Source organism: Suncus etruscus, chromosome 18 (assembly GCF_024139225.1).
Source record: "Suncus etruscus isolate mSunEtr1 chromosome 18, mSunEtr1.pri.cur, whole genome shotgun sequence".
In the NCBI taxonomy this organism is placed as follows: domain Eukaryota; kingdom Metazoa; phylum Chordata; class Mammalia; order Eulipotyphla; family Soricidae; genus Suncus; species Suncus etruscus.
In genome coordinates, this window is record NC_064865.1 from 50141643 (window position 1) to 50151910 (window position 10268).

The following is a 10268-nucleotide window of genomic DNA, read 5'->3' on the forward strand; positions in this document are numbered from 1 at the left end:
TTATTTTCAACTTTCCATGAAGCCAAAGATAATACATTTCTTTTATATTAAATTTTAAACTTGTGAAAAACTTCCCCAAGTTCCCCCAACTCTGTGTACTTATTTTCAATTATCGATTTAGAAGAAGTCTCCAATAGTGATTCTGATGAATTGAACTTAATTTTTAGTTTCATGTGTGACATAAAGTGGCTTCCTATGGAGCATATTTACATCTGATATAAGTCAAAGCTGATATGATGATTCTTTTACATGGGAACTCTAACCCAGGTCTATTCAATATGATGGTTGCACCATCCTGAGAGATATTGCTCTTAATATCTATCCCCTTAGAACATTGTTAATATGGTTCTCTGCACAGCAGAAGAAAAAAATGGAAGCAAAAGAGAGTTCCCTGCCCTTTAAGATCTCAACCCTGAGGTATCTTTATCACTGTTGCTCTCATTCTATTGGCCAAAACTCATACAAATGCCCTGTCAAATCTGTATGGGATTCTTGGAATGCAATCTTCTTTCTGAGGAGTCTGGCTATAATTTTCATTATTATGGAAGGTTTCCATTGGCATATATGTGAGGATTTTGTTCATTTTGTCTTTGGGGTCAAACCCAGAAATTCTCAGGCACTATCTTTGGCTCTGTGCCCAGGGTGACCCCTTGTACTGTGCAAGGACTATTTGAGAGAGCCAAAAATTAAATCTGACTGGGCAGCTTAGAGGCAAACACCCTTAAACACACTATTCCTCCTACCTTTATTTTGTTTTGGGGAGATCACAACAGTGTTACAGGGGAAGTATAGCTCTATGCAACTCTATAGGTCACTCCTGGCCGTGCTAGGAGACCACTCAGTGCTGGCATCAAATGCAGGCCTCCTGCATACAAAGTATGTGTTCAGCCCTTTGAGCTATTTTTTCATCTCTGATACTATATTGGTCTGCAGAAAGGTTGCAGCAATTTATACTTTCCTCACTCTTGCCAACATAGGACATTTAAAATATCTTGCACTAAAAACACATACAATTCAATAAACTCATGTTATCTTGATTAAAAGCAAAAAAAAAAAAAAAACAGAAAACGTGGGCCAACATGAGTTAAGAGGGGTTAAGTTTGCATGACTTGTTTGTGGCAGACTCCATTTCAATCTGAGGCACCACATATGGTCCCCCAAGTCCTAATAGGAATGATCACTGAATACAGTGCCAAGAATAAGAAATTAATACCTCTAGAGATGACCCACACGCAAAAACACTTCTTGCCAAATATGTAAGTGAAAAAATTATCATCTTGTTCTTTATTTAACATTTTCTTCATTCTGTTGAAATTCGTAATAAAAGGGACTTCAGCAATCAATTCTGAATGCTGCTTAATGAAAAGCTCAAATAGGAAAGATCTTGGAGCACAAAAATTGCATGTGGAAAGCTCAGGCTTAACCCTTAACATTGCCTGATCTCCCAAACATTGCCAGGAGCAATCCCTAAACATTGAACTGGGAGTGACCCCTGAACACTGCTAGCTGTGGCCCAAAAACAAAACAAATGAGAGACTCAGTTGAGCATGTCTGCTTGCCCAAGTCTCCCAAGACTGTTCTGCTCAACACCTTGACTCCCAGTGCTCAGCAATGTTCCCTTTACTTTTACCTAATTAACTAACTTCTGCCGTGGGTAGCCCTTGGATTTGCTGTTTCAAAGAATTGTATGGCCTAGTGAGATTGACTCTTGGAGGCTCAAGAAAATAGCTGAGAACTTGAAAGTATATTTTCTTCTAAGAATTCCACCTAGACTGAGATCAGGATCATCTTGATTAATGGAGCGTTGCTGGTTCCCCATTAACAGCAAACTAAAGTCAGATTAAATTGTTTGACCTCTGTAGAAATCCTACAGATGGTAAAAAAAAAAATGGTCCCTGGATCAGAAGAACTCAGTTATGCTTATATGAAGCACGCCTGGATTTCAGTGTTTTAAAATAATCAAGTGTGGGGGCCAGAAATATGGCACGAGGTAGGGCATTTGTCTTGCATGCAGAAGGATGGTGGTTCAAATCCTGGCATACCATCTGGCCACCCAAGTCTGCCAGGAGCGATTTCTGAGCATAGAGCCAGGAGTAACCCTTGAGCACTGCCGGGTGTGACCCCAAAACCAAAAAAATAAAATAAAAAATAAAATAATCAAGTTGTGACTTGAGATATTATAAATATATTAAGGTATTTACCTTAGGTGGGTTGACCCCATAGCATTACATATGGTCTCTCCAACACTATCAGAAGTGATTTCTGAGTACAGAGCTAGGAGTGATCCCTGAATACCACCAAATGTGGTCCCCAGATGCATAAATAATAAAATAAAATGGTCACATTGCTTCATATTTACATTACTGTCCATCTGGGTCACTGGGGTGTTGGGAGTGAAGAATGGGAGGCTCCTCCTCTAAATCACTCCTATCAATAAATTAATAGAACCTCAATATCAAGAATCACAACTCAGCTGGCATACCAGGCCATTCTTATTATAAAGACTTTTATTCAGAAGTGACATGTGTGTTACTTTCATTCCCCTTTAATTGGTCAAAGCAAGTCATGTGACTTCACTAAACTTCAATGGGAGGGAAGCTCCAACCCATCATGTGACCTGGAGTAAGCCCAGAAATATTGGGTAATCCACTCCTTGACTACCTTCTCCTAGTGCCATCAGAACTGGGGGAGAGGGAAAGAATTTCAAGTTTCAAGTGCCATCAGAGTCACCTTGGTTAGTTTTCTGTGAGTGATCTTGACAAACTTTCATGTCCTGAAAGAGCCTACAAGTCCCTTAGACAAAGCCTGATTTTGTTGCCTTGGATTCCAGCATCTGGCACAGTTCTTGGATATGTCATTAGCTCGGCAAATATTTATTAAAAAGGGAACGAGAAAGGAATTATTACTTGGAATACCCACTGGATTACTGTCTCTGGAAAAGTATAGAGGCTGAGGAGCATAGGAAGATGAATTCTGGGGCCAGAGAGATACCACAGCAGTGGGGCATTTGCCTTGCTTGCAGCTGACTTGGGAGGGACCTGGTTCCATTCTGGGCATCCCATGTGGGCCCCTGGCCTACCAGAGGCGATTTCTGAGTGCAGAGCCAGGAGTAACCCCAGAGCGCTGGCAGGTGTGGCCCAGAAACCAATTAATCAACAAATAAATACATAAATAAAGTTAGTTTTTAAAAAAAAAAAGAAGACAAATTCTCTGGACCAACCCACAAACCCTATCAATAGTTTCAGCCTATGCACATGCCCTCCTGTGTATCTGAATTCCCAAGCATGTTGCACCTGCCCCACGTGACACTGTAGTCACTCACCAACACATCCTGCTTGGATTCAGGACTCCTAGAGTACTCTTTGTGAGCACCTGCTTTCAATATGTCTCAACTTTCCTTTAGCTGTTGGCCATCAATCTACCTGCCTATCCACCCACCCATCTTCTAATCTAGCTGTCTATCTTTCTGGTCAAGATGGACTCATTCAGGCAGCAGGCACAATTCTGAAAGCTCAATGGCATATTAGGTGCATTTCTGTCTCCTATTGTAGGCTGAATGCCTGTCACAAAGAATCTGCTCATCCAGGCTCTCAGAAATCAGAGTCCAAAAAAAAACTCCATTTAACCCAGCAGGGAATGAACTATGCAAGAGCATATTGGGTCTCAAAAGCTGCACCCCAGAATGATTCATCTTTTCATTTCCATTCACAGATCACTGGCCAGAGCAATCCACCACCTAGCTGACGCCAACACAATCATCTATGCCGCCTGCCATGCCATCCTATCATATCCCCAAAAGAACTAGAATATTTTTGAGTAGCAGAGGTAATGGTTGATATCTTTGAGTTTCATAAACTTAATGGTCAACATTGGGTTGGAAATGAACAAACCTTTGGCTGATTTGCAAGTCCCTGAAGAGGATCAAATAATTTTATCATTATCAGTCAGTTTGCATCAGAAACCATTTATTTCCATTTCTATCTCAAACTCTATTTTGCCTCGTGTCATAATCCTCTATTTGTATAACATCAAATTCAACCAGGAAGTAGCGACAGAGACAGCTGGTCCCAGTAACTAGTCTGGAGGATATATTTAAAAGCTCAGAACTATTCATTCTAAGGTGGTGGAAACAAAATAGGAATCTTTTTGCTGATGGTTAGCTGTTTTAAAGTTTATCCTGAGGAATGAGATATAAATAATGCCAATAATAATACATAACTTTGACATAAGTTTATGTCAAAGGTTGCCTACTCGATATACTGACTAAATGCCAGAGTTCTTTTTTAAAAGATAATATATGGAAATGTGGGAAGACTATAAGACACACGTTATAAGGTGCATCCAAAAATGCATTGCTCTGTTTGCAAATACTGACAGAGGAAGTGAAAGGTAGACTAAGGACATCTCGTAAGGACCCCTGAGCCAAGGACAAGTTGAGAATCTCTGGAACCATGCTAAGTAAATGTCTGTATGTGATGGAGCCTGAGGTAGAAGCAAAGTAACTCCACTGTGTCCTAAATGAAGCTCCAGATTTTAGGCAAAGAGCTTCCAGAGACAGCCTGGGGGAGAGTAGATGCCAATATTCCCTACAGCCCAACCCCTTCGACTCACGGGCAAATCAACATCAGACTTAACAAGCACAACACTAGGAAAGTGATCAAACTCCAGGAACAATGGTTTGCAGCCTTCAGAAAGGGCTGTTGAGTTGTTGAAAAACAAGAGGAGAAGCATAGAAAAGAATGCCAGAGGCCCAGGAAATGGGGTATTTAGATCTGGGCAGGAAGGACCCTCTGCACAAGGGCTGTGAAGTAAGGTCTGCCCTGGAGAACAGCCATAATAAAGACTATTGAAGAGCCAGAAAGATGGCTCAGTGTATTGTATGTATGCTTTGCCTGGGGGAGGACTGAGAATGATTACTGGTACAACATAGTTTCCTATGCACCTCTAGAAGTCACTATGAGCATGCAGGTGAGATCAGCCTATGGTCAGGTGTGACCATGTGGTCAGGTGTGACCAAAATTCAGAGACAAAAAAAGAAAGAGTAACAAAAGGAAGGATGGAAGGTAGGAAGGTAGGAAGGGAAGGAAGGAAGGAAGGAAGGAAAAGGAAGGAAGGGAAGGAAGGAAGGAAGGAAGGAAGGAAGGAAGGAAGGAAGAAGGAAGGAAGGAAGGAAGGAAGGAAGGAAGGAAGGAAGGAAGGAAGGAAGGAAGGGAAGGAAGGAAGGAATTACTGTACCAGTTCACCTCAGAGCATTCTTTTAATTTTTGTTCAGTTTTAGGGTAGGGGGGTCACATCTAGTGGTTCTCATGGGCTGCTGTTGGCTCTGTGATTGGGTGGGGTCACTCCTGGCAGTGCTCAGAGACCTCACGTTGATGTTGGGGATTGATTGAAACACGAACTCCTGCAGGCAAAGGTATGCTGCTTTAACCCACTGAGCTTTCTCTCCAGTCCCATCCTCAGATTGGGGCGCTCACATTTGGGAACCCGAGTGAGTAGATAATTAGCCTGATGACGCCAAGATCACACACTGTGGAAGAAGCCAACCCCATGGAGGCCAGAGAAGGCTACTCAAGAGACAGTCCTAGATTTTAGGCTCAAACCAGGCCAAACTTTCCAAGACTGCAAGCCGAGGCATCAGGATAACTCCCTGCCTTTGAGTGAGACATGTTGAGAGGCCCCGTCTGCAACTTAAAAAGATGGTGTTGCAGCTACAATTGCTGGAACGATTTTTCGTACAGCAATAGTAACAGGGACAAATATTTTCAGAGCTCACTGTGTCCTGTCCATTGAATAATAGAAGCAACTTGTAACAATTTGGCCTCCCACATAGAAATCCCCACCCAACTCCACCTTAATACAACCCAGCATTTCAAATTCATTTCTGTTTCAGTTTGAAATATTGTGTGTGTACATGTTTAAGTATGTGTGTTTTGGGGGTCAAACCTGGTGGTTGCTCAAGGCTTACTCCTGTCTCTGCATGCAGGGATCACTCTGGCAGCTTCAGAAAACATACAGGACACTGGAGATTGAGGCCTGGGTTGGCTGTGTGCAAGGCAAATGCCTTTACCCACTCTACTATTACTTTAATACTCAGTTTTAAAAAGTCTTTACTTGATTATAATTATTAGTTATTTTTCTTTTAGGGCACTCCCTGGGATTGTTTCTGGGGTCTAGGGTGTCACTCACAGTGATGCATTGGGGGGCTATCAGGCCCAAACTCAACTATACTGAGAGGCAATAGAAGCTACAGAGCTAGGGACTTGGACCCATGAACCTTGAACATGCAAGGGCATGTCATTCTACCATTTGAGTTCCATTCCAACATCTTTTAACTTTAATTTTTCAACTGTTGTGAGATATAAGCACTGGTGAAGGGGAGAGGGGTGGTGTTCCTTTTATGACTGAAATCCAACTATAAACATGCTGCTTAAAGATATTGTTCAAAAATAAAATAAAGTAACTTTCACTGTGGAAAATAAATTTTTACAGAAAGAGAAAAACAATACAACGAATGCCCATGTATTCATCACCCAACTTCAGCCATGCCTTATTTGTTTTTATCGTTTTGGCCATACCAGTGGTTGATGCCCAGGGGTTTCCTGGCTCTGCACTCAGGAATCATTCCTGGCAGGTTCAGGAGACCATGTGGGATGCCGGGCATTGAACGAACTTGGGTCAGCCATGTGTAAAGCAAACACTCCATCCACTATACTATCACTCCAGCCCTGTCATGTCATATTCCATCTCTTGACCTTCCTGACCCCACTGCTCTTTCTACTAGCAGAACTACTATATTTGTGTCTCATTCTTCTTAAATAAGAGCAGACTGGAACCTCTTGATTAATAAAGATTGAGACCTGCTGGAAATAGCTAAATTAAATCATAAACAACAATGGAATGAGCAAAGAAAATCATTACTACTAACTACATATTCGTTATAAGAACTGGACACTATTTTAGACACGTCACATGTGATTATGCGTTTAAACTTCATAAGATCTCTAAGAGGTCAGAGGCATTATCACCATTCCATTTTCAGAGTAGGACAAAGAGACACAGGGAACCAAGTCATTTGGTTTTTGGTTTTTGTTTTTCTCAGCTAGTTAGTAAGACACAGAAACAGAAATGGGGTGCGTGAGGGGAGCCACACCTGGCAGTGTTCAAGACTTTGAGCTCTGGGATTCCTCTTGATGGAGCTCAGAGAACCATATGTAGTACCAAGGACTGAACCCAGGTAGGCCACACACGAGGCATATTCCTTACCCCCTGTAAGCATCCCTGCAACCCTAGAAGCAGAAGTTAAATCCAAGTATCAAGCTCTAAAGTTTAGGCTGATGATCATCCACAGTTTTGCTCCTTAACCACAGATGAATCCTATGCCTGGGGGAGCAAATTCTTCTGTGGGGCACAATGAACTGATTCTTTGCCCTACCCCTTCCATTCCACCCATTCCCCCCAATCACTAGGGAGATGTTAAAGAGGTAGGGATAAAGCATGAAAGTACAATTCCATCCCATTTGAGATGCTAATATTGCTCTCTTTGGAGATGGAGAAATTGAGGCAACACCCAGAGAAGAGTTTTTTTTTAGTTTTTGTTTGTTTGTTTCAGGTTTTTTCTTCCTTTCTGTTCTTTTTCCTTTTCCTTTTTTTTTCTTTTCCTTTCAAACAGAACCACATAGCCTGAATCATCTTGTTCTGCCTCATAAATTGAGGGAAAAAAATAGATGGTACCAAGACCAAACAGTTGTATGAACATTGAGTAGAAATTAAAAAAATGATCAGACTTAAACACCAAATCGACATTCAACAACAACAGAATCGATACCCAATCTACAACAAGCTAGACACAGAGGGGACCACTTATATTAGCACTCCGGGGGGCACAGGAGGGGGATATGGGATGCATGCTGGGTACAGGGGTGAAAGGAGGACAACACTGGTGGTGGTAATTCCCCTGATTCAATGTCACTATGTACCTAAAATATTACTGTGAAAGCTCTGAAATTCACTTTGGTCACAATAAAAAATATTGAAAAAAAAAAAGGAAAACTTTAAAGATAACCCAAAGGGCCTGATAAGATTATGAAAAAGAATTATCAAGAATCCATGACTCATACTGGTGGCTGGAAATGTTCACAGGTGGTGTATCATGATTGGGTTTCAGTCTAACAATGTACACCACCCATAAAACTGAAATCCAGTCATGAACAACTTTGTAATCATGATGTCTAAATAAGAGAAAAAAAAAAAAGAATCCAATGACTCTTCCCCATGACAACACCCCAGAATACACAGACAACCCCAGACTGGGGCAGTCTGGGAAATTCCCTACCATGAAACCAATTTTCAAAGGCATGCGAGTACATGCTCTACCTTGGAGATATGCCCACTTACTCCGCCAGAGACTTGTCATTCCTTCATGTTACCTGGTGGCAGAACCTCTAGCTTGGAGACTCGTCCACATCTGCATCCAAAGAATCTTTTGTTTGCTCTTGAACTTTCTCCTTTACTTTCTCCTTTCTCCCTCTCCCCACTCCTCCATATTGCTCTAAATTAATTTCTCTAAAGAAAAACTCATTTCTTTCAAAAACAAAAAAAGTAAACAGGATGCCATTTACTCAGAGCTTCTGATAGAATTATTACTGGTTTATAAGAGGAGCCTTGGAAAGACAAGGCCAGGTCAGAAAAATTAGTCCACTGTGGGGCTTAGCTATGGTAAGTGGGGAGGGCATTTGCCTTGTACACACCAACTCAATTTTGATTCCCGATACCTCATCTTTTCCCCTGAGCCTGATAGGAGTGAGTCCTGAAGGCAGAGACAGGAGTAAATAAGATTCTGGGGGCTCAGGCAGGGCACCCCCTTATTAAAGCTATTCACCCCAACTGCTGCTCTTGAGAGCCATAACTCCTGGTTGTTTCCATCAGTCCTCTTGGGCAAAGAAAATATCCCTGCCTTTTCTGTTTGTTGATTGTAGTGGATGCAATGGTTGCTGGGGACAAATAGGGTGAACAGTATTGACATGACAAAAAAGCATCAAGGTTTCTGCTTGATGCTTTGGAGAAGAGATTCCCCCAAGCCTGTGAAAATGGAATCATTCTTGCCCAGTGGAAAGAAGTCTGAATTAAAAGTCAAAACCCAGCTTAGGGTTTCTAATGAAGCAGGCACAAAGCCTTGTGTACCCAGAAGTCCAGAGCTTGCCCATTAGAACACTTTGGGGGAAAACAAACTGGTCCCAGCCAGGGTGGGAAGACAGTCACGAAGTCACCCACACTCCATCAGCACAAACAGGGGGTGGACAGAGTTGCCCGAACTTGAGCAGCATGAAAAGAATCAGCCCTGGCAAGGAGGTATTGGTGCCTGCGGGGCTGAGGGTGGCGAGGGGGTGGAAGGAACAGAGACTTACAAAAGACAGAACACACCCAGCAGCCAGCAGGCCTGAAAATGTAGCTGAAGGGGGGAAAATATAACATCTTTTTAGGAGCAGGGATATGGCTCAGAGAGCTGGAGCATGTGCTTTGCATGCAGGAGCCCCATGTTCAAATCCCAGATGGGTTCTAGGCACCACAAGGTATGAGATCTTTCCCCCCAGTACTCTCCCCCCAAATGCCCTATTAGGTGTTTCAAGATCAAGGCAGAGTGCTCTGGGGATCAAGACCTTCAAAATAAAAACTGCCATAGAGGGAGAAACTAAAGCCAAGAAGAGGAGTCTCCAGAGAAGCTTGGGGTTCTGTTCTTTGTGTGATTCAAGGGAGTTTGCCCACTTCCTGCAGCCTTCCCAAGACAACTATCTAGAACCATTCACTGTTAGTCTCTTCATTCTTTTCATTCACTCCTAACTTGCAAACCTGTAGGGCCAGTATTGTTGTTCCATTTGGTAGTCCAAGAAATTTTTGTCCCAGGGTGCCCAGCTGGTGGGAGGATCCTGGATGCAGAGTTTATTCATATATTCATTATATTTATTCCCCAAACCTCTCACTCCTCTCAATAACATTCATCTGGGACCAGAGAGATAGCACAGCAGGTAGGGTGTTTGCCTTGCACCTGGCCAATCTGGGTTTGATCCTTAGCGTCCCATACAGTCCCCTGAGCCTGCCAGGAATAATTTCTGAGTGCAAAGTCAGGTGTGACCCAAAATAAAAATAAATAAATAAATAAATAAATAAAACACATTAATCTTCTTTTACTGCCAAAAATATCCATAGTTATCACAGGGTAGACAGACCCCACACCAGCCCACTCAACCCAGGGAGAGTGAAGCTTCTCGGAT